The following is a 26,604-nucleotide window of genomic DNA, read 5'->3' on the forward strand; positions in this document are numbered from 1 at the left end:
TCCAGCAATCGGCTGCATTTGTCGTGTTTTATGAAAGGCGAAAGAAAACAATAATTTCTACATACACAAAACAACATATTTTACAAAATTATACATGACAGCCTATAGGGTTGATGCAAAACTGTGCCGAACAGTCAAAAAAAAGATGGAAAAAAAGTGAACGGCGTGGAGCTCTATTACGAGTACCTATTGTCGGTAAGCTAATGAATTCGTTTTAGAAAATTTTTCTTTCCCACTCTGCTCGCATCTGCTAATGCGATCGTTACGTTTTGAAAATCTGAAATTCGTTTTAGCTGGTTTCTTGAAATATAGGAGAAAGTCTTTCACTGCCGGGAGCTCTAAGATTAGTGACTGTAATTGGAAGATAATTAACTGAAATAGGAGTTGGAAATAAGGATTTGTTATTTCAAGATATAGTTTATTAAGAACAGGGCAACAGTGTTGAAATATCGTATCGAAAGTACAAATGAGAATGAAAGACAAACCTACAATTTTACGAAATTGAAAAATCGTCGTCCAGTACCGGACTGGCATCTCATTACCGGATTTATATGTCGAATACCTACACCTACAAGTCTTACAAGTCTCTAGTTCATAATTTCTGCGACGTTCACGTGCAGTTTATGTACACTATGCTTTCTTAGGCATTACGCATACGACGGCACCCACGCTTCATTGAAATACACGATATAAATTAGGCATTCTGTTGCTATTCCTTTTTTTTCTTTCATTTCTTTAGTCGTCTTCGTAGGTGAAATACGTATACACTTCATCCATGTCTTCTCTTTCCTAGTCCTGAAGTTGTTTCTTATTTCACCGTTCGTCGCCACTTTCAGTTCGTTCCTTCTCTGCTTTCACTTTTGTTTCTTGAAGTTCATGGACTGATGTGAGGATCTTACCTTTCTGAATTGGTCTACACGAGAGATCTTGTCAATGACTTTCTTCAACTGGGAGTGTGTGGTGGTTGTGAAGAAATCGCTGCCAATGGAAGAACTTTCTTCATGGCGTCCCCTTTCTTTTCCTTCGGGTTTCAAACATTTTTTTCTGTAAAGAAGAAAGAGAAGAAATAATTAAGTTTTAAACTTATTTTTGTCTGGTACTGGAAGAGTCTCCGATGTCCAGTACTGCAGGATTGCCACGCGGTAGGATCTTATTCGACTGTTCATTTTTTTCAGACACTATCGTGAATGTTTCATCAGCTGTTGTGAACTAAACAAACCATACGCGTGCGAAGTACAGGGTGATTCATATAAAAATAATACATTTCATTCACGTTTTATTTCAATAGCAATACATCGTAATGCTCTATGTTAGTCTCACATGGCGGGGGACATCCGAGACATTCATACATCCTGAAGAGAGTGCGCAGCTGTGTAGGATTTGGTAGCTTTCGTCGCCTTACCTACTGAAAATGCAGTTCACGCTATGTTTTCACTGTATTTGTTGAGCAATCGGGCTGTGTCGAGGGTATTTTCAACAGGATGGCTCCATGCACCAAGCGACTCCTTCGCGCTGATCCATAGTGTATTTGAGAGTCTGATAATTTCCTGAAACTTACGGCCACCGAGATTACCTGACTTGACCCCTCCTCGAGTTCTTTTTGTGGGGCTATCTTAAAGAAAAAATGTACGCTTCACGCCCTAGGACATTGGACGAATTGAAGGAGAGCATTTCAAACGACATCACCGGTATTGACAACAGCCTACTCAAACGAACTACCAGGAATATGGAACGACTTGTCCATTAAACTCCCACATATATGCTACGAGGGGCGATCAGGTTGCTCCGACCCTAACATAGAAGGAATGACGTTATGATTGATTTTTTATTTTGCTATTTTTTAGTGATCCTTTATACGCTTTCATTCTGAATTGCAAGTCTGAGTAGCGTACAGTTTTCTTTTTACAGGGGTTTAACTGAGTGAAGTTGTGTCAATGTGCCAGAATGGAGAAAACTGAGGTGAGAGCGGTGATCAAATATTTTGTGAAGAAGAAGTGGACGGTATCCAAAATTCATGAGGACTTGGTGGATACACTAGGGGACAGTACTCCTTCATACAGTATGGTGAAGAGATGGTGTCGTAAGTTTAATTGTGGGAGAGAGTCGTGTGAGGATGAATATGCAGGTGGAGCACCAAAAACTGTCATGACGACAGAAAACATTAACAAAGTCCACGATATCGTGCTGAAGGATCGTCGAGTCACTATCCGTCATGTTGCCGAGATGTGTGGCCTGTCATATGGCACTGTGCAAGACATAATAACCCAGAAATTGCAAATGAAAAAAAATGCTGCAAGATGGGTCCCTCGAAACCTCACCCCACATCAGAAGCTCACCCGAGTGCTCATCAGTCAAGAACTTCTTGACAACTTTCGTGCTGATATAGACGATTTCCTTCCCCGATTTGTAACTATGGATGAAACATGGGTCTATCACTTCGACCCAGAAACAAAATCACAAAGCATGGAGTGGAAACACCCACATTCTCCACCAAGAAGAAGTTCAAGGTGCAAACGTCAGCAAAAAAGGTGATGGCCTCAATTTTCTGGGACTGCAAGCGTGTCCTACTTGTGGACTATCTACAAAGATGGCAAACCATCACTGGCACATACTACAGTGACCTAATCAAGAAATTACGTGATTCCATCAAGAAAAAGAGGCGTGGGATGTTGACCCGTGGTGTGCTCCTTCACCAGGACAATGCACCTGTCCACACCTCACGCATTGCGAGGGCCGCTATCGCAGATGCATCGTTCCAATTGTTGCCCCACCCACCCTATTCCCTAGATTTGGCCCCCAGTGATTTCCATTTGTTCAAACATTTGAAGAGTGACATTTGTGGGCAAAAATTTTCTGATGATTCTGAGGTGATAAGGGCTGTGGACTCATGGTTGGAGGACCAGTCGGAAGAATTTATTTTGCAAGGTATCCAGGTGTTGGAGCACCGATGGGAAAAGTGCTTTGGAGTTGCAGGGGAGTATGTTAAAAAATAATAAAAAAATTGAAACCCTATTGCCGCTCTTTCTATGTTAGGGTCAGAGCAACCTGATCGCCCCTCGTACATTTCAGATGTAATAACTAATTACTAGCTTTATTCTTGTTCGCATAGTATGATAATGAAATGTGTCAGTTTTGTGTGAATGACCCTCTTAACAGGAGAAATATCAACTTGAAAATAACTTTTGACACACGAGTTGAACACTAAATGACTTCAACGACATTTGACACAAACTCTATTGCACGTTGACACATACTCGTTACGCTGACGCCCTTGTTATGAAGGTACACATTTTTCTTAGCATTAATTAAAAAGGTCAGTTATAAAAGTATGGTTCATCCTGTTATATTAAAAATGGAGGTGTATTAACGGTTCGCTGTCGACGTTATCTAACAAGGACAGGTTACAGCTTGGGGAATTGAGTGTCGGATGTAGTTGTAGGGTTCCATTTCCATTGCAAATGTAATTTGTACCAATGTATTAGCGCACACTAGCCAGCCATTTCCGAGAAAGAGTGCTTCAAAGTTCCAAAGCTTTCCTAGCGCGACTGATGGGGGGGGGGGGGGGGTGGAGATATTGCCAGACTGTCAAATGGCTCGGCGGTAAAGTATCAGTTTCACTCGCTGAAGGTTCTGGATTCGATTTTTTTTATTTTTTATTATTAACTCGAGCAACCATTTATTGTGGAAATTCGTATTTTATTTACCAGTACTCGAAGTCCCGTCCCACATTCGATTTTCCAAGCCGTAGCCTCTCCTTATAAGATCATGCAACATAAGATCTAAGACATTAATTATATTGTGTCTATGGGCATAAATTTACAGGGTGGCGACAGACCTGGAAAACCTGGAAAATCAGGAAAAGTCTGGGAATTTGAGGTGTCAAAAAAAGTCAGGGAAATGTCAGGGAATTTCGTCTTCATTTACTTTTTTTAAAATTTTTTTTAAAAAATTTATTTTATTTATTTATTGATTTAAATATATCGTTATGGAACTCTGCACGGGAACAGGAAATCTCTTTCGTAAGTTTCGGCCTCAACTTTTAGGTTGTGCGCAACATAACCACGGCGCCAGAAATCAGTGATGGCAGGAGGAGAGAGAGAGAGAGAGAGAGAGAGAAAGAGATAAATTTCTCTCGCCCGGGCTTCTCGGCGGGAATTTTAAATTAAACACTCTTTGGAGGAACATTTTTATAACTCGGGCACTATGGGAGCAATCTACTTCGGATAACTTTTGTTTTGCAGCTAGAACATCAGTGGATGCAACCGTGTACAATTCAGAACACCGGACTAAAGAAGGGGGCTTGTGGGGTGGGCACGTCCCCGTAATTTCAATGGTAAAAACATAAAAATCTGGAGTTTGCTCCCTCTTCTTCCGCTATTTTGGGAAGAAGGCGCGAAGTTTAGTATTCTTTTCAAAGAATGGACATTTCTCAAGAGAATGAAACATGTTTCATGTTCTTGGGTGCCATACAAGTTGAATAATAAGTCAAAATGTGATTTTTTTTTTTTATTTTATTTATTTTTTTTTTTTTTACGAAAAATAGGTAATTTGCATTTTTGGAGGAAACTTGTTATAACTCGGGCACTATGGGAGCAATCTACTTCGGATAAGTTTTGTTTTGCAGCTAAACCACCAGAGCATGCAACCGTGTACAATTCAGAACGCCGAACCGAAAAAGGGGGGTTTGGGGGGCGCGACCCCCGAATTGCAATGAAAAAACCATAAAAATCTGGAGTTTGCCCTCTCTTCTCCCGCTATTTGTGAAGAAGGCGCGAACTTTAGTATTCTTCTCAAAGAATGGACGTTTCCAAATAAATTGAAACAAGTTCCTGGGTGCCATACAAGTTGAATAATAAGCCAAAATGTGAAACTCTGTTCGGAAATGTGGCATGGATATGTTGCGGAGAAGGGGGGGGGGGAGGAGGGTTGGTCATCAATATGAATTTCCCAGGCTTGCTCCAGACCTGTGTCAGAGTTTCCACCCAAACATAAAGAGTATGAAGGTCCAAAAAGCACATTCATTTCGTAATCAGCACTATGATACCATATGGTATCATCGGGCGAGTATGACCTTACTCTGATGATACCATATGGTATCATCGGGGGAGTAAAGGTTAAGCCTCTAAATATTACGTGAAAAATGCATTGAATTATCATTTTTTCTTGTCCGTATGGGAGCAGTAAGTGGAATTGTCAACAGATGGAGGGGATAAGAGCGGGTGGCGCCGTCCGATAGTTGTCGGACGTCGTAGTAAGGCATTTTGTTGGGCAAACTGAAGGAACATGGAAACAAATAGGTTCCATTGATACATACGATTTTTGTCGAATATCGCCACCCGACAAAGTATCTCACTACAACATGCGACAGAAATTGCATGGACTGCAACATCCAACAAAAATCGCATTCATAAACAAGAAGAGCTTTAGACTGCAAATATGCTGCTGGAATTTTATTACTCTTCTGGTTCACTTCACCTTATTTAACGTAGCAGTGCTTACGAAGGTATTCTTTCATCATCCTGACGTATTACTGGTTTCGCACAAGTTAACATACGTTTACAATGACATTCCACTATTCTTAGATATCAAGAAGAATCCAACCAAACGGGATATATATTGAATACTATCACGAAAAAGTGAAACATAAATCTGTATTGGTGAACGTTATAAAAATTGGCAAGTGCATGCTCCCAACCTCAAATTTACTGCAACACTAGTATCGCAATGAAATTAACGCCACTCTCTGTCCTGTCTGATTAAACTCGGGAGAGATGGTCATTAATCTCTCACTGAGTAAGGTTATTGTCCAATATTATGAAATAAAATACTAATAATAAATACGTAAATATTTTAATATCATATTTACTCGAATCATTCAATCATAAGAGCAAATCACTTTCTTCAAGAATTGACTTTTCTCTGCCAGCCCTGCTAAATTTTCACTTTCCATCTACTGATTTATACGAGGGGTGGCCAGAAAGTAATTTCCGATTAGTAGGGGCATTGATTTTTCGCAAACGCAAAAACCGTGAAAAATGGTAATTGCTGCGAAGTTATGTTTAGGAATGTGCAGTGATGTCTGGACACATTTTTCGCCCGTTCGAAATATCGAAATAATGCGAATTTTTCATAAAATATGAATTGTTGACGTTTTTAGCGATGTTTTTAAAGAAATTTCCTAAAACAACGAAAAATTCCATGAAATTCAACATTCTTGTCTTTTCTAGGCCATGTTTGTGTACATAGAACATGTAAGTTTTCCAACATTTTACTCAAGAGTAAACTATAGAGTTTCCCACGATTTTTTCAACTTCTATCAAAACCATTTGCATCACAGAGCAAAGTGGCAGGGTTCTAACAGGAGATCGAGTGCGTATCTACCGTCACACGGAAGTCACATCTTCGTATTTGTCGCACAAGAGATATGTTTTGAATTACCAAGCTAAGTGCTCACCATCGGCATTTGTCGAGCGACTAATAATAGAGCTCAGTCATTAGGGCGTCTGACTACTATGCAAGAGACCCGGGGTCGATCCCCTGCGGGGGAGAACCGGGATGTTTTCCACCTATTCAAACTTATCCGGCTCCCACCCAGCATCATATGAAGCTGGTACCTTGAGGAAAATTTGAGGGATAAAGGGAGCCAGGAGCGTGGTGCTGATCACATCACCCCCACCTTCAGCCGTGATCAAGAAAGTGTGGGGCCCTAATTCCACACCCCTATACACCTTCATGGAAAAGTGCAGGTGAGCACTTTACTTTTACTTCCTCAAAAATCTGTTCCAACATATCAAACTGTCACAAAAATACGTAGACCATGTGACCTACAATTTAAAATAATTAAAAGCACAATGGAGTATTAAGTTTCGGTATATTTGGCAGATAAATGAACGCGAATTTTGGGAAACGTAACACTAACAAGTCAAAAAAAGATAATGCCAATTTTTGGTGCCGTAATATATCTGTCACGTGAGATTGATTGATTTAAATTTTTTGGGTGCGTCGCTACTTATGGTCATTATACACCCTTCAGTATATACGGGGGAAATTCCATTATCTACAATCCTTACCTTAAAATTAAAAAAAAGGGGTATGGAAAATAAAATTCCCAAAATAACTTTTAAGATATCAAACTCTCACGAAGAGGCGTAAGCCATGTGACTTACAATTTTAAACAGTAGTTTAAAAACCCATGAAGTTATAATTTCAGATATTTGCCAGAAAATGCGCTAAGATGAAAATGTGAATTTTTGGAAAAATAACACGTTATAGTAAAAAAAAAAACACCAATTTGAAAAAAAGTAACAAAATATCAAGGTCCCTACCGATTAGGTATAAATAAAACAAGAATATCAGTTGTAATTTATTGCATTAGTAACAGTGAGCCCTAACCTAATTTTCGGCATAATCACCTCCGTTGTTCTGGCATTTGTCGTAGCATGGCTCTAAATTTTGTATGCCCATGGTATATGTGTCTGACAGCAAAGACTGGAACTATCTCTACCGCAGTGTAGCTGTCAAATCCTTGCACTGCCAGAAACCTCTTCAGTTAAACAAAGAGATGAAAGTCGGTACATTCAAGGCCAGGGCTGTACAGGGAGTAATCCAAGATCTCTCACCTGAAGTGATGCAAAGGGCCCGTGTGTACTCAGCTGTATGGGGTTGTGCACATTCGATTTGCCTTCCGTGAATTGTCTGCACCATCGTCTAACCATACTATCACTCACGACGTCCGGCCTGCACACCTCATACGATTGCTGGTGGCTGTGTGCCAAATGTAGGCTACATCGCAGTCGGTGGGAGACTGTATGAGAGCTGCAATGTTTAACCTAGAACTGTCCTAAAACGGCTGCATTTCAACTGTACCAGATTACAGCTACATGCCACTTATTCCTGCTTGCATGTGTGTGTGTGTCGCTCTCCGACCAATAGTGCTGTGTATGGGTACCATTGAAGTTTTTTTTCAGGATGACCCTCGTATATGAACTTTCAGAAGCTGTTATTAACAGTGTGTTCCTGTTTTAATGTGTGGTTAGCTAAATCAGATCCCTATACAATGCAATTCTATAAATTCCTTGCGTTAAATTTCTAATACCTACATAAATAATGGTATAACTGCATGTTGTCAGTTTCACAGTACTTCACTTGGATATACTGTACTGAAGCAGAGATCCCATTGATAATGTAAGGAAATATAACACTTTTATTTTGTTCGATTCAATTGTTTCACTTATATGCAAGAGTTAAGTTGTTTGCTTTACAGAGAAGAGAGAAGTATCTTTATGCATTGAAAAATGAGTCCGCACTCGTGGTTCTTGCAAGCAGAGGGTTCCAAACCTCAGTGGAAATATCAACATATAATACCGAGAATGTATAAGGAGACTGATAAATTACAAATTGTATTTCTTAATCAATCACTCTTCATTCTTATCTCATTTAGTCGTAACTTTAAAAATAACCAAATATTTTATTTTAAACGTACTGCGTATGACAAGATTCCGTAATCCTTCCGTAGCTTGTGAATTGTAATAATTTTCCAAATTCACTATTTTGCAGTTTGAATTCAAATGATAGAGAATAGAGAAATTAAGTCAATTTCATAGAATATAATATTGGTACTTAACAAAATCATACGTGGATCTGTATGAGTTTATTATTTCCATTTGCAAAAACATCGATTTAGTTTAGTTTCTAATTGTCAGGGAAAAATGTAAATTTTGTCCTGGAAAACCTGGAAAAGTCAGGGAATTTCTTTTCTGCTTGTTTGTAGCCACCTGATTTAATAATTATATTGATATAACGGAAGATTGAAATAGGGTCATGTTATGATGCTATTATTACAAAGGTCCCGCACATATTCTGTTACTGACAAAAAAATCCCTCAGTTAAAATGTTTCCTTTTCAATAGTCCACCGTGTAGTGTGCCTCCACCCAGAAGCGAAGCGGGTACACCTTCATTAGAACATATAGGACAGGACGTGCATCAAATCAAAGCTGGTGCACGTTTTATTTGCTTCAATTGACACCTTTTGGGTTCAGTGTGAAGGAGACAGCGTTACGACCACGTCATCGGCGATACCCGCTAAGTGATTAGCGCGCTAGTTGCAAAACTGGGTGTGTGTATGTGCTGCGTGTTGCCTAACCAAATCGTACGCTATGCATTTTACAACATGCGAAGTAAATGGGAGCGTTCGTACGAGTGTCCTTCTGTTTTTCCTACTAGAACTAACAATCAAGGAAAGTAGCTACTTACTCTCTGTCGGCTGTATGATCGGAGTCAATGTAAAAAAAATTCACGTCGTTCGTGAGATGGAAGCGTGCGATCACAAATGCATAGCAACCTGCACAATGCTACTACTAGTTAAGCGTCGTGAGAGTTTGGTTGTAATTTTCCGAGGAAGAAGGGAATGCGAGTGTTTTCGTATTTGTGTTTTTGCTATTTAGCGTCGCTCTTCTGCCCTTTTGGCTAATTCATAGCATTCCTCTCTGCCGAAAGTCCAACTGAAAATCCTGCACTCTCATTTTTCCAAAGATAAAATGCGCTCTTACAGTCTACCAAACCAGGATGGCTACTCACCGGGAATTCCTTGAATTCCGCAAATTCTGCGTGAATTATACGTGAATTTTTCTCCGTAGACGTGAAAAATTGCAACTTTTATTAATCCAAATCTCATTGAATTTATATATATATATATATATATATATTTATAAATGGTCTGAGGCAAGTTTTTCACAGTATAGGTTCTATTTTTATCGAGGAAGGAATATAAATCTGCTGGGAAAATAATACAGAATTCTCTCAATCCGTTTACTTTTTTAAGTGTCTTTTGCGGAAGAGTCTATCTGACAGACGAAAGATTATTGCAAGATAAGATATCCTAAAGTTGAATAGACAAATTTGAGTTTAAAGTTCTTGTACAATTAACAAATTTTCGTAGATTAGTATATCCAACAACCGTCACTTGTATTTGAAGATGTATTTCGAGTCTGAATATCTGGAATTGCAAATATTAACTCCGTACCTTAAATTAAGTGGCCGCGGTGGCTCAGTCGGTAACGCGTCTGACTACCATGCTAAAGGTCCCGGGTTCGATCCCCGGCCGGTTGAAATCCGGAAACTTTTCTAACGATGGAAGCGGCCCCGGCGCCCACCCAGCGTCGAATAACATGGGTACCTGGGGGGTAAAGGCGGTCAGGGGCTTGATGCTTATCACATCACCCCCCACTCACGACCGGATCAATAAAGTGTGGGGCGTTACCCCCACACCCCCTATATGCCTTCATGGCGTGGTGCTAAGCACAGGGGAGCACTTTACCTTTACCTTAAATTAAATATTTTAAATATATGTACCGTTTAATTGAATTGTATATGTACCGTTTAGAATTTTTGGATGCATTGGAATCGCACAGACCCTTAATATTGTTAATATATTTGTGTGTGCATATGTGTTAATGGTGAGATTCGTTATACGAGGGGTACCAAAAAACCGGAATAGCGCTGAGCTGGGCGGAGCTTCCGTAGTACGAATTTTTCTTGCTAGGCAAGCGTCGCGCAGTTCGTTGTGAGTTCAGTACACAGAAAGTGACAGCGCTATGGGGAGACTCAAGTGTACGAATGGTTTTCTCGCTTCAAGAAAGGTGACATGTCGATTGATGACAAACCTCGTTCTCGACGTCCGTCAACTTCCAGAACGGACGAAAATATCGACAAAATTCGTGAACTTGTGCTCGAAGACCGACGGCGGACCATTGAAGAGCTGGGGGCGTTATCTGTACTATCTTGGAACTCGGTTCAGCGAATTTTAACGTAAGATTTGGGAATGAGAAGGGTCGGTGCGAAATTTGTGCCTCGGAATCTGAGTGACCAGCAAAAAGAGTGTCGAGTGGAAACATGCCGTGCTTTGAAAGAGGAGCGCCGAAGCATGACTCTCTTGTCCCACGCCCCTTACTCACCTGATCTCGCTCCATGCGACCTTTTTTTTTTTCCCCGAATGGGAGGGGCATCAAGGGACAGCGATTTGACGACGTAGAAGAGGTGAAGAAAAAAAAATGAGGAAAGAGCTGTCAGCCATCGCAACAGATGAGTTTAAAAAATGTTTCCAAGAATGGAATCACAGATTGGACAAATGTATTAAGTGTCACGGAGAGTACTTTGAAGGTGATAAGATTGTTTTGTAAAAAAAAAAATAACGGAATAAAACATGGCTTTTAAATTAAATTCCGTTTTTTTTTGGTACACCCTCGTACGTTGATGTAGAGAATACATCTGCTTGTACCCTTGAATTTTTGGAAAGTTCATCTTGAAAACCGGGAATTATGGTTGAATTTTATCATGGTCCTTAGAGTGGCCACCCTGCAAACCCACTCTTACGTTTGTCCACTATTTCAACATTTATACCACAAAAAGTTTTTTCTTCACTTAACTGTTTCTAAGGAAGAAGCGAAAAATACTGTCAACCATTTGTTTCGTTGAGCAGTTAGATTTAATGGTTCCCACTGTAAAAATATTCCGCGAAGAAGTTTCAAGTGTGTTAGGCACTCAGGTTCGAAGTGTGTCTTGGAGGCACATAGTGGTTCGGATCCCACTTGAAACTGTATGACAAGTCCCGATTAGCCTTACTGTGTATAAAGTGGACTTAAAAAACACCAACTCAACTCTAAGTTTGTCTAAGAAGACCGTCGGTGTTTCTCATTATACGAGGGGCGATCAGGTTGCTCTGACCCTAACATAACATAGAAAGAGTGGCAATAGGGTTTCAGTTTTTTTATTTTTCAACATACTCCCATGCAACTCCAAAGCACTTCTCCAATCGTTGCTCCAACGCCTGGATACCTTGCAAAATAAATTCTTCCGACTGGTCCTCCAACCATTAGTCCACAGCCCTTATCACCTCAGAAACATCAGGAAATTTTTGCCCACGAATGTTATTCTTCAAATGTTTGTACAAATGGAAATCACTGGGGGCCAAATCTGGGGAATAGGGTGGGGGGCAGCAATTCGAGCGATGCATCTGCGATAGCGGCCCTCGCAATGCGTGAGGTGTGGACAGGTGCATTGTCCTGGTGAAGGAGCACACCATGGGTCAACATCCCACGCCTCTTTTTCTTGATGGAATCACGTAATTTCTTCATTAGGTCACTGTAGTATGTGCCAGTGATGGTTTGGCCTCTTTGTAGATAGTCCATAAGAAGGAAACCCTTGCAGTCCCAGAAAATTGAGGCCATCACCTTCTTGGCTGACGTTTGCACCTTGAACTTCTTCGTTGGTGGAGAATGTGGGTGTTTCCACGCCATGCTTGGTGATTTTGTTTCTGGGTCGAAGTGATGGACCCATGTTTCATCCATAGTTACAAATCGGGCAAGGAAATCGTCTATATCAGCACAAAACCTGTCAAGAAGTTCTTGACTGATGATCACTCGGGTGCGCTTCAGATCTTGGGTGAGGTTTCGAGAGACCCATCTTACAGCAATTTTTTTCATTTGCAATTCCTGGGTAATTATGTTTTGCACAGTGCCATATGACAAGCCACACATATCAGCAACATGACGGATAGTGACTAGACTATCCTTCAGAACGATATCGTGGACTTTGTTAATGTTTTCGGTCGTCATGACAGTATTTGGTGCTCCACCTGCATGTTCATCCTCACACGACTCTCTCCCACAATTAAACTTACGACACCATTTCTTCACCATACCGTATGAAGGAGCAGGGTCCCCTAGTGTATCCACCAGGTCCTCATGAATTTTGGATACCGTCCACTTCTTCTTCACAAAATATTTGACCACCGCTCTCACCTCAGTTTTCTCCATTCTGGCACATTGACAGAACTTCACTCAGTTAAACCCCTGTAAAAAGAAAACTGTACGCTACTCAGACTTGCAATTCAGAATGAAAGCATACAAAGGATCACTAAACAATAACGAAATAAAAAATCAATCATAACGTCATTCCTTCTATGTTAGGGTCGGAGCAACCTGATCGCCCCTCGTAATATGAAACAGTGATTTCAGTTAAGATACGCTACCGGTCTCCGTGACGGTGAGCTAAACGTAACGTGCTACGTAGTCAGAAATCCCAGGTTCGAACCCTGGTCAATGCATGGATATTAGGGTGACCATAATTTTTGGACCCAGAAACGGGACATCCCAAGGAGGCGAGTTTAACACCCCCCCCCCTTTCCTGAAAAGTTTGTTATTTCTAATTATAATACATTTACTTAGTTTTTCTGGTCCATTTTGATCATGAACCTTTGATGTTAGTCCTACGCTGAAATTGAGGAATGCCAGAAGCAATTATCAGAAGAACGAATCTTCTTGAGAACAACTTCACAAACCGTTCATAAAACCCCTCCCATATCTGACACGCAAAGCCAGATTTGTTTTTTGAGTTGGTGTCAGAATGCAGAAATTTAAATTCTTGTTGCAGGTCCGCATTGAAACTACAAGCACGCTTCTTGGTCATGCTTTTTCATTGCTCTACAAATAACGGAACACAGAAAGTAACACAACTCGCGACGCGAGCTAACTTACACAGTAAATTTCCAACGACATTTTTATTTTTATGAAGTGCTTGAAACACAGTGTAGCTTTTGCCACGGTGATGCCATGACGCTAGTTTAAAAATCTCGTCTACTTTTTCTTTTTATTAGCAAGAAATGTCTCAAATTTAAATCTTGTTTTCAAGCTAACTCGCAGACTTTGATAAAACGGGATAAATGGTGCTTTTTAAATAATATCGACGGGACGACCGGGACACGCCTCTGAAACGGGACTGTCCCGGTCAAAACGAGACGTATGGTCACCCTAAACATTGTGCTTGTCTCATCATTCATTTCATAAGTTTATCATTCATCCTTATCGTAGCGATTAATCTAAGATGTAGGAAAGTGACGTAAACTAACCGAAATAGAAAGAGAGAAATAAAGTTAATATATTAAGTGACAAGTGATGAATTGAGACGAAAATTGCCATAAAAATATAACTTTACAGTCCCATTGCTCGAAAAACTTACTGCTTCGGAACACATTCTAACCCCTATAACTGTGTAAATATACACTACAAAAAGTGTTTTCGCACTACAAGAGCTTTCGATATCGTATTTGCTAGGTCAGGGCTATAGGGAAGGTAAGATACACATGTGATAATTTTCTCTGCCAGAAATTGGGAAACAACATTTTGAAACTCGGTACACCGTGCACAGACATGTTTTATGTTGAAGTGCTCATGAAGAATGGTGAAGACACAGACATGGCAAATGCTTAACATGTGTGCCATGCCGTCAGCGGTAACCCATCCATATTCACGGACAATGACAGTAACTGTGTTGATCGTTGCGTCGTTTACGCATGTGGTCGGAGTGGCCTGCTCCGCCTACCGACACATGACCTTCCTAAACCTTTTGAAGCAGCGAAATGCGGTTGATTGTGTCATAGCCCCTTCCCCGTAAGCTCTGCAACAAATGGTAAGTTTCTGTGGCGGATTTCTTATGACGGGCACAAAATGTGAATACCGCTTGATGCTCCTGCCGGGTGCTCTCTGATTGCGTGGGGGATATTCGCGAATAATATTGTTACTTCATCACACAACACACATAGTAACGAATTCATTCTCACTCTTGATTGAGTGGCTCTCGTATTCGCTACAATTCACATTCAAACGATGTAAGGTGGCGCCTAGCAGAAGCATATATTCTAAACTAGCTAGACTATCTAGGATAGAGTATAGGATGTCGTCTGTTTGTCTGTTTTATACCCTGTCCCAGGAAATATCAGATAGCGCATTTTTGATAAGTAATGACAGCATAATTTTGTCTATACTCTTTCCCAGTCATCTCATAGCGTCAAAGAAGGGGAGGAAATCAAGTGGGTAGAGCGAAGCTGTACACGCTGCTGCGAAGTCGGGTAACTGCAGTCGCTTCCCCTCCACGCAATCCCGTTCCCTCTGACGTGTTTATTGGTGGAGCCGTCTCGCGTCATTACTTGCGGAGAGACTTGTTTTCGTTCGCCTGCTCCAGAGAGGACCGGGCACAGTCAATAGGGATCCTGATCGAGACGGTGAGACGAGAACCAGATCCTCCCGAGACGAAACTGAGACAGAGATAGGTCTCTGTAAAATGCAAAAAAATCCATTTCGAACGGTTTCTGCGACACCAGACTAGCCAGAAGTTGCAAGAGAGAGATCGTGGTTGCAGCTTGTGCGGACGAGCGGGAACAAGAGGAACGGAAATGTTGCAAACGGTAGCAGAGATTTTGGGTAAATGACATGTTTGTGAAGAGGAGAGAATGTGGTGAACTTCGATCGAAGTGTCATAGATAGGGCTCGGAAGTTGAGGAAAAATCCTTTTTTTCCCCTAGTGTCCGAAGACGAGGCCCAGTATAATATATGTTCATTTTGGGTCATTGTAGGCCAGAAAAAGGTGGGTTTTTGCCTTTTTCGGCGTTTTTTGGCTTATTGGTCCTTTTGTAACCTTCTTTTAGGTCTTAACGGCTTATTTTTGCAACGTCACCTTCCTTCGACTACGTTTTTACTGCCCATTCTCAGTTCGAATCATCATCAGTTCATCACCTCTTAAACATCCTTTCTGTAGTAAAAAAAAATTAAGAAAAGAAATAAATAAATATATTTGAACAATCCCTGAAACGAGAGAGAAAAATTTTTGGACTGAAAGAAGATGCATTTAATTAATATAGATTTTTCGCACTGTGTGTTCCATATCACCAGAATTTTTTATTTTTTTATTCATTAAATATGTAATTAAAACTGGTTATTAATTAATTTGGATCACATTTATACGTCCTTTTTTTCGTTTTTAGGTCCTTTTTTGATTTTTAGGTATTTTTATATGTCTGTTTTTTGGCAATTTATAGGTCTTCAACTTCCGAGCCCTAGTCATAGAGGAATGGAAACTTTTCTGAAGTCTTCCTGCTAATTGTCTTCAATAACAAGATTGTGTGCTGTCATATATATCTACACCAGCGTGTTCTAAGGGTTCGGGAGTGTGCGAATTAACAGGGGGATGCCGGGGATTCTCCCCCCAAAATGTATCCGTGGAAAATGTAAATTATTTTCGTATCGTGTTCGTATCATGGAATTGAAAGCATATAGTAGACAATTTCTTAACTACAGGGTAGCCCAAAAGTAGGTATACATTATCCCGTCACAAATATACTGTATACCTACTTTTGGGCCACCCTGTATATAACACACACAATTGAAAAATCATTCATGTCCATCAATGATCCAGTCATCATAGATTTCCTTGCCGAAAAGGAACACCACGCTCCGGCCGACTGTACCACCCTGGTCATGTTACCTTCAAGCACCCATTTCTTAGAGGTTACCTGAGCCCCATAACCGCTTCATGCAGACACGTTGCTGCAAAAATTCTCACCTGAGATCACAAACTCCGGGAATCGAACCCGAATCCGAGTCCACGTGGCGGTCAAGCAAAAATTCTAGTATGCGCTCTTACGCTGACCAAGAAATCAAAATGATGGATATCCAGATTTGAGACTATCTGGTATCCGTTTTAAGTAAGGAGTAATTTGCACCCCTGCCCCCAATGACCGTGTTTTATTTGCATTGGGATCACAGATAAATAAATATATTTCGGATAAGAAATTATCTGAATATTCGGATCAGTTTTTCCCAATGCATATATCGTTTTTTGACGTAGATTTAATTCTAGTCTCTATATCTCTCTCTCTCTTTCTCTTTCCTATACTTTATCCCCTCAATCTCTGGAACAAGGCCGCGCATAGCGGCAGAGAAGGGGGAATTCGAGTGGGCAGAGCGAATCAGTACACGCTGCTGCGAAGGCTGGTAACTGCAGTCTATTTTCCCCCTCCACGCAATCCCATTCCCTCTCACGTGTTCATTGGTGGAGCCGTCTCGCGTCACTACTTGCGGAGAGACTTGTTTTCGTTCAATTGCTCCAGGGATACCCAGGACAGAGTATAGTGAGCAATTATCTCGAGTTACAAGGTAAATGTGTGTATTTTAAAGTCAAATCAAAATATCTAGGATAGCTTTATCATAAATTCATCATTTGTCCCGAAAAAATGACGTAAGATAGACAGTACAAGTTCGACTTCCCATTTTCTGCCACACTGCCAGTCTCAGTGGCATTGTGTTGGTACTGGCAACACTGATTTCGTTTCGGAGCATTTCGCCGGCAAGGACTTTCCGAGCACACCCGGCGAAACCCGAGCTCTGCCGATTGCAGCCTACGCGCCGAACCCGGCCAGCAGGCCCGTGAAGTGAAGTGCTGGGCAGCAAATTTCGTGGCGATCGCGAACCGGATATTGCACTGGAAGGAGAAAGTGTTTGTTAGTGTCAGATTTCGCATTGAATCTTGACGTAATTCTCCCTGGGTTCGTGACGTGCAACTTGGACATGCCCGGAAAGGAGATTTGACACATGATGACGACGTGTTGAAAGCTGACAGGGCGCTGTTGCAGGTCAGTATGTTCGGCATGGGCACGGAGTGTGTCGCTGTGTGCATCTGTGTGTGTGTGTATTGGGCCCGCACCGTCATTCATAAGTACAACCCCCAGAAGGTTTCGTAGGACGACAGGCCACACTGACGTACACTCATATTCCTTATGTAATGGTCTCCGTATATGCTTTGCTGTTTTGTAACGCTGCAAATCCAGACATCCAGAATCAAACGTAACGAATGAATCCAATGAGAATGGGAATTCAATAAAGGGTTGTTAAAGCTCCAGGAATTGTATATAAATTCAATTCCGGTTCAGGAGAGAAAATCAGCAAGTGTAAATGCGTTCTGGACCGTAAATAACCTTTTTATTTGTAAAGTATTTCAATTCGGAACCTTATTCCAGATCAGTTTAAAAACGGTCCAGGAACCTTTTTTCCGGATGAATTTAAATTCGGTCCAGGAACCTTTTTGCCGACTGATTTTATATACGGTCCAGGAACCTTTCTTCCGGATCAATTTTAATACGGTCCAGAAACCTTTTTCCAATGAAACAATTCGCAATTTGCACCGAATTTAAATTATGCGAGAAAAAGGGTTCAGGTCCTGCAGCGGAACTCAATATAATTTATGTGTTCCTGCACCTTTAACAACCCTGATTTAATACACCAAATAAGCAATGATGTGCATTGGCGTGCACACGGGGGCCAAGGGAGGGGGCAGTTGCCCCACCTAATACTCTCACTTAGAAATTTAGTGGAGATAAATCATATTACCGTTATTAAATAATTTTATTATCTGTGAAAAGGAATCAAGTTACCAGCAACTACGGCGGATTTATTTCTTATGTAATTGAACTGTCTCACTTCGTTCTCCTTTAAATTACTTGTTATTAAGATTCACACGTTTTATTCGTTAGGCTAGTTGTGTTACACCTATGTGGTTGCAGAATAAATTGGTCACACATGGAAATGAATAAATTATGTGTAATTGTCTTGAATCTGCTGTAAGAAATCCTATTTACGTATATGTAAATTAGTCTGAACCACAGAGAAATGAAGAAGGAGGGAAACAGAGAACTTTTGTGCCACGGAAGCTAGAATTCTTCTTATAGAGTGATATTCGGTGGGTCCGCACACACAATGTATACGCCCCTGTTTAGTAGCCATCAATACAATAATACAGTGAGATGGGATGCGGTTTTCTTTCTCCGATTGAACTTTCATAAAGACTTTTGCTCACGCCTATGATGATGTGTATTTTAGACAACTCTGAGGACATTCTGAATGAAGCACGAAATGTTTTGTTACATTACATTTAATTTTCTTTTTATCTTATCGGAATCAATCAGTTCAGTGACGTAGCGCGAATATTCGTGCCCCCACCCCCTGCAGGGATCTTAGTGAAGGTAATAATCGATAATACAATAACAGGGGCGAATCTAGAAATGACACTTGGGAGTGGCTTATTTCAGTTATGTACCGAACCATTTGATTTATTTTATGTAAAAATATCTGGTACTGTACACAACTATGCTGGCTTCCGTGGTCTAGAGGTTATCTGTCCAGTGGGATGCCCAGGGCTTTCGTAAGGGGCTGATACGACAGTAAGAAACGGTTACGTGTTATATTTTACAGTGGTCATCCTTTTAGCTTGGCATCTTTTTAGTAGTACTTTTTTTTTTTGGAACTACCTTTTTGGCACATCAATTATTGATGGCGTAGGGGTAACGTCGTCGCCTTGTAATCAAGGGATCCTGGGTTCATTCCCATGCAGATACACTTTAAACGGTAGGTTCAGTCCAGATTAGCCTATCTCGCCGTTAAAGTGGTCTTAAAACAAACGTGATCGTATCGAACTGTTTTCCCTATTTTTGCCAACAATTATTCCATAGTCACGAAGAACGTAATGGTACAGTCACTGACACTTCTGGGTTGTAACGATCCCATTGATCCGCAATGGAATCGTTACAACCTAGAAGTGTCCTTGACTGTACAAATATGCGACGTAAAACGAAATAAACATTGGAAGAAGAATTTAATTTTGAGAATAGCATCTGCCTCCTCGGTGACCGAGCACGTTGAATAAATGACTCGTCATCTTCCTACTGAAGGTTCCAGGTTCCAGTTCTGGTCTGTGCATGGGTGTTCCTTTCTGAGTATCCCCTCGTCGATGTCATCTAATCGTCATTAGTCCACATCGTCACGATTACTCTAAATAGGCAGAAAGGCCGAGATAAGCAAAAGAACAACAAATATTCCACTACCAATTCTGACGTAAATTGAAGCAAGGTTATGGCACATCCGTCTCTTAAATCGAAATTTGCACTTATGCGACACTCCCGTTTAATTTCTGAGATTGTACTAAATTTGAGTAACACACAGGAACAACATTTCGAAGGTGGTAGCTTCTGCAATGAAATAATTGAGAACGAATGAGAACATGTGGGAGAGACTGATAGTGATTGAATTAGTTGTTGCTTGTTTTAAGTTTACTTTAAGCATCGAGCTTGAACTTCTAAAATATGACCCATATTTCAGTGCAAATTGAACCCGAAGCCTCTGATTACGATGCGAAAGCGTTAACCACTCTACTTTCAGAAAGACTATCGTTGGAATTGATCAGGATGATCAACTGGATCCAGGAACATTGGACAAATCGAAAGGTGGCCAAGTGTGGCAAGTAAAGTGAGTAAATATTCCTCCCACCGCTGACTACCGATTCAGAAATCTCGGATTCCAATCGTAGATGATTATTTTTGTTTAATGTGTCTATTTCAACTTCATCTTCGCGATTAATCTAAAGAGTATGAAAATTGACCTAACCCATGCGATCGTAATATCGTTTTGTTCCACGCACACCCCACACACAGTAGGTTAAGTCACTATAGTGTTAGGGCCTATGTTACTGAATCATAGCCGTAGGAAAGATCCATTTGGTTTTGACCCCGCCTGGAAAATATCTGGCGGGAATTGATGACATTCAAAATCCAAAAGGAGTGATAGGTTTCCGGACTCTGCATCAATCATATTTTATTTTTTGGTTGGGATGGGACGCTCACCCATTCATAGATTCTCATTTCATCATAAGTACGTATACGAGACAATACTTGCCAGAGATGTCTGTCTCATTCTCAATCTAATCTACTACAGGGTGTTTTACTCGCTCTCGGCCCCTGATTTTCACTTACAAAAATCAAACTATTGTACAGAGTGATCACAAAGTCCCATTACCCCCTATCGCGTGTCCACATCGTCATAGATGGCCGCATTGTATTAATGTGAGATCATGGCAGAGGACAACTCGGAGGTAGTGTGACTATTCGTTATGATTTAGTCCAGAGTGTCTGTATGTACACCATCATTTTCATAACAGAGTATGATTCTCTGCCATGTACGATGGGAAATTCTCCTCAACGTTGCTGGCGTGATGGCAGTAAATGCAAGTCAAACAGCATCCTTAAGTTCGTCAACTGTCTCGTAACGTGTGGCAGCAACCTTCTGTTGGGACTTTGTGCTCACTAACATCTATGTAATACATAGGGGGTAATGGGACTTTGTGATCACTCTGTACAGTTATCCAGAATGCCAAAAAAGTCGGGAAAAATATAATTTTTCACTTTTCGGTAGGGGATAATACATGAACACTTCTATAAACAACTAAATTGAGCATGAAACTGCCAGAGAAATTTCTCTCTAAATCGGTTATTTTTTTCTTGTTTTCCGGCCTCAAAATGGCGGTTAGTGAAAATGGAATTTTCGGACTGTATTTTGTAATTATTTTTAAAACTTGTTGTGGCAATATTTTTTTCGCCGGACAACATTGTGCTAGGTAGACTCACAACTTCTCAGTAACGCACAGAAAAAGAACACACATTTGAGTTAAAATAAAATATAACGTTTCCATTTTTGACTTGAAAATACAAAAGTTAACTTGAGTTAACAAAGCTTTCGCCGATATTTCCCGCGACGATTTCTAAAGCAAAAGATACTTTAAAGTATTGTGAAAATGATACGGAAGAAAAGTTTTGTTACTTTTTGCTATTTTTGACAAATTTAGCTTATTTGTCAACGTGTGATCCGCTGTTAATGGGTAGTTGGCAACCCTGAATCAAGCGTGATCACGTGTGCGCGCCCTGTGAAATGGGAGGTCTTCGATTTTGCTGTCAACTAATGCTTAATACATATAGCAGTAGTGCAGTGTAACAGCAATTTATCCAAACACCCTAACACCCCATAATACCACCTAAATTTTCATCAACACCCTCCCTAAAATTATTCCCAAAGACTAGCGCTGTGTAAATATTACCCAGAAGCAAAATTACTTCGTAAGTCCGAATTATAATTACTTTAAACATTGATTAACAATACCTTTATTGTTGAAACGAATTGTATTAATTTTGAATACCTTTATTGTATTTCATAACTGATAAAAATGAGAATAAAAGTAACATGTTTAAGTACCAAACTGAAACGCAGGAGCGCACGTATGGTGAAATTTACACAGACGGTGTTTCTACGGCCATGTGAGGGCAACTATCGAAGCCCCATGGCTGATGTAAGGTCATGACATTCGAAAGGGTTCACTGGAAAGGTACTGATAAGGATCGCCTCGGGCACTCATTGGTAAAGATGAAAAAAAAAACCATTTCAAAATAGCTTGGGCCAATTTCACCCATTCTCTTGTGCTTGCGGGTTAATGGTGGCGGTGCCTCATAGAAATCCACAAAACATTCTTCATGAAAAACTTGATGAAAATAGGAATGATCAAATTAAGCATTTGTTTCATTCGTGTTAGATTCTATAAATATTGACAACTCGTTTGAACCAGTTTCCAAATTCAAATACTTAGGAGTAATATTAACAAATGAAAATTATATTAAAGAGGAAATAAAAAGTAGGCTTAATTCAGGAAATGCATGTTACCTCTCTCTTCATAAACTTTTGTCTTCTCGTTTAATATCTAAGAAACTAAAAGTTAAAATATACAAAACAGTAATTTTGCCTTTAGTATTATATGGATGTGAAACTTGGTCCCTTACATTGAAAGAGGAACATAAATTGAGAGTATTTGAAAATAAGATCCTTAGGATAATCTTTGGACCTAAAAGGGATGAGGAGACAGGTGAGTGTAGAAGGTTACATAATTTAGAACTACATAATTTGTATTCATGTCCAGATATTATTAGAATAATTAAATCAAGAAGACTTAGGTGGGCAGGCCATGTGGCACGAATGGGAGAGGAAAGAGGAGTTTACAGGATTCTTGTTGGGATACCTGATGGTAAGAGACCTGTAGGAAGGCCAAGACGAAGATGGAGGGACAACGTTGAGATGGACCTAAGGGAAATCGGTAGGGATGGAAAAGAGTATATAGAACTTGCTCAAGATAGGGAAAGATGGAAGACCTGTGTTGCTGCAGCCATGAACCTTCGGGTTTAAGAAGGCTAGGGAGTTAGTTTAGTTAGTTAAATATTGACAATATCGCTTAAGATTGTGTTAAGAACATTGGGGTCAGTGTTCTGCAGCAAAGTATTTTAAGGATACGAAAATTTTCGCCGAATAGAAAATAAAGTTCTTAAAAATAATTTCAATTGGCTTTTAAAAAATCCGGTATCCGTAGTTGCGTTTTCTTCTACTTTTTGCACTCTCAAACGCAGATTGTCAGTTTTGAAGAAAGTAGCGACAGAAATTAAAAACGATAAACTGAAGAACTTCGACGGGGAAACGTCTAAGGAACTCACATTCGCTACCAAAGCACATTTAAAGGGGAAGGATAAGGAAAGGCATCGGAACTGGTGAATAAATGTCATTTAATGCCTTAAAATACATTAATTTAACTTGAAAGTGATTTGATAGGAAGTCTGTTTTCCTGGCGTTAAAATTGTATTCTACATAAATGCATTTAACGTTACTTTCACAATTATTATTATTATTATCGTTATTATTATTTTCATTATTATTATCGTTATTTTTATTACTATTTAATCTATTTCTGGTAATGTATTTCAGTCTTCTAAGTGTATTGATTACAGTGATCATAAGTGTGTATTGAAATAGGTCAAAATTTATACTTTTTGTATAAAAACCTTCATAATCAATCTCATATGAACTCTGTGAACCCAAAGTGTCATTATTTCCATAAAAATGGTAATCTTACAAGTTTGTATTAATTTAGGGGTCAAATAGCATGTATAGTATAAGCAACATGCGTAGTGTTTCCTCGCACAAACAATCTCATCATACGGCAGTCTTGGAGGCAAACAACTTTTCTTTGTCTTGTTTCGATGCTACGGAACCTCGAAAAGTGGAATTTTGTCCTGAATACATGCAACCACGCAAACGAAAGCACGAAAGCACTCACGTGATCTCTGACAACCAATGCCAGCAGACGACAGACCACCAGGATAAACCGTCTAAGATATAATTAAGTGAATAAATAGTTCCACGAGTTTTCAAAATTCGAAAAAATTGGGTGTTTATATGAGATCAGGAAAGTTTACTTCATGACTAAAATTTCTTCCCAACATTCGAACATATTTCTTGAAAACAGGATTGTAGAAGTAAATAAGTAACTACAATAACTGTACATTTCAGTAGATTAACTGTATATGTTCAGAAATAGAGAAAAGGGCCTCCAAGATGGCATAGTGGTATTTTTGTCGCCTTGTCCTGGGTTCGATTCTCACTTGAGACAACAGTGATTCGGATACCACTTGAAACTGTAGGTCTAGTCCCGATTAACCTTACTGTACATAAAGTGTACTTAAAGCATCCTCAGTCACAAAAATAAAGAATATCACTTGTGCCAGATATTCACTCATCTGGCGCCGGACCCTGTGGCCGAGTGGTTAGCATATCGCGCTGCGACGCCAAGGGTCCCGGGTTCGAATCCCGCTCGGGCTTGGTTGTTTGTGAATGTCCATTCATAAATTTTATCATTTCATCACTCATCCCCATCTTCGCAAATTAGTCAAGAGGCACAAAACGCGAAGTAAAATAGACTAAATCAATCAATCAATCACTCATCTGGCAGATCGAGTAGAAATATCCAGGAATTTAATAATAATACTAATAATAATATTTGGTAATTCCTTATTAATTATAGCAACAATTACTTCATTATTATTTCTATTCAATTTTTTTTATCAACGACGCATGTCTATTGGCGAGTTAAAGCAGTGTAGAATGGAGTTTTGAAATGCCTGGAAAAATGACTGAGCTTAGATAATATTATGCTGGTATTACTTATCAAAAGTGCGCAATCTCATCTTTCCATTTTTATGCAGGATAAAATTGACGCAAAGGACTTTTATCATTTTATGTAAATATATAAACGTGTGTAATTCAATTCACAAGTATTGCAAATTAACTGATTCAGTGTTTGAGAAAGCATGATATTTATGCAAATTTTCCTCATGGATTTGACCATCAGAAATACACAGCGCACAGTGGTTGAAGCGCACCTGACTTCATGGCCTTGACTGCACCTAACTTGCGGTTCGCGGAACCGGTCCAATGACTAAGATAGTAGAGTGGAGGGTTGTAGAAGTTGTCAGTCGTAGAAGTGTGTTAGAAGAGTGAATCACGTATGATTTAGTCGGGTGTGTAATGGAAGTTATCGAGACTAGAAACGGCAAACCTTCCCTCATACTGGATGGATATCGGTACCGGCTTTTTAGGACGGGTGAGTTAACGGGAAGAGTTAACCACCTCTGTTAGTATAATTTACAAAGAAGAGTATGGAAAAAATTTTACACCAAGTGTTAGGTTAGGTTAGACAATGAAGAAGTAAGAATGGTATGTCGAATGTGTTCAGCATTGGCGTTAATACCAGAGAACAAGGTGGATGATGCTTGGCTATTGATAATGGCAAACGCACCTCGTGACGAGAAATTGCAAGCCTTCCTGGACTACTTCGTGCAGCAATGGATGGACAATACTTCTATACCAGTAGCAATGTAGAATGTGTGTGGAAAAGGCACCGAACGAACAATCCAGTTGAGGGCTGGAACAGCAAATTCAACACACCAGTTGGTAATCCACATCCAAATGTATACTTCCTCATTCAAAAATTAAAACAAGACGTCGAAGAAACCAATGTACATGTCACGGCAATGAAGTTGGGTCTTTAAAAAGAAAAAAAGATGTACAGAACAGTGGATTAGGCTTAGTCATTCTAGTAATATACAAGTTGCTTGTACAGAAGAGTAACCCACGACCTGACCCACCGAATTCCCTTTGTGCGCTTCGCCCACATGCGTTTCGTTCACGGAATCGTCAATTGGGTCGAACACCTTTCATCAAACGTCGAAGTATTGTCTTTTAGGTAAGACTGTCACTTTAGCCGTACAGGCACTTTCCGTAAGTGCTTGTTTTTCCCCTTGGTGCATCGCTTGAACATTTTAAATATATAGTGCTGTAACTTTGGTAGTACTTAGATAGCTATATCAGGTGGTTGTTCTGATGTTGCATTTGAGTCAAATCGACAAACTCTTTCAAAAATGCCGACGATTTTCTCCTATGTTGCACGAGCTTTCAAATTCTGCTGATTCCAACCCCCGTGGCGGAGTGGTTAGTACAGCGCGCTACGACGCCAGGGATCCCGGCTTCGAAGCTCGGCCTGGCCATGGGTGTTCTTCCTGAGTGTCATTTCATCAATTTCATCATGTCATCACCCATCTCGCCGACCTCCGTGGCGGAGTGGTTAGCGGAGTCACAGATTCGAATCCTGGCATGGGTGTTGTTTGTTAGTGTCCCTTCATTAATTTGAACATATCATCACTCATCCCCATCTTCGCGATTACTCAAAAGTGGCAGTAAAGCGAAGTAAAAGAAGGCAAATAATCAATGAATCAGATTCTGCTGATATCTTCATATCTCTGTTTATACTTAATTTTTAGAGTTTAACGAACACATTTTAAAAACATAAGTTTGTTAATAGAGACTTTCATATATTGTATGTACAGGGTGATCTGGCGATTTTGCAACACTTGATATAGCTAGTTGTTACATCATAGCTAACACGTGACTACCGACATCTTGCAGAGCCTTCTTTACCATTTAGTTATGATGGTTTCGCAGAACGGAGCACAGCGTGCATTCGCTATAAAAGCTAGTTACAAAATTTACAATGGGGATATTTCTTGGCCCGCCAGATCACCG

General features: G+C 40.1%; 1 protein-coding gene across 8 annotated transcripts in view; it reads left to right on the forward strand.

Moving 5' to 3' along the window:
- rdgB (retinal degeneration B) overlaps positions 1-26,604 on the forward strand; it is a 336,815-nt gene that overhangs the window by 106,744 nt on the left and 203,467 nt on the right. The window contains exon 1 of one of the 8 annotated variants that reach the window (XM_083124206.1): positions 17,300-17,462. The exons of the other annotated variants lie outside the window; for them this stretch is intronic. The gene's annotated coding sequence lies outside the window, so the exon portion shown is untranslated. Of the gene's footprint in view, positions 1-17,299; positions 17,463-26,604 lie in introns of those variants that run through there. 8 annotated transcript variants of the gene reach the window in all.

The sequence above is a fragment of the Lepisma saccharinum genome, chromosome 6, assembly GCF_977018435.1.
Source record: "Lepisma saccharinum chromosome 6, izLepSacc3.1, whole genome shotgun sequence".
Lineage (NCBI taxonomy): Eukaryota > Metazoa > Arthropoda > Insecta > Zygentoma > Lepismatidae > Lepisma > Lepisma saccharinum.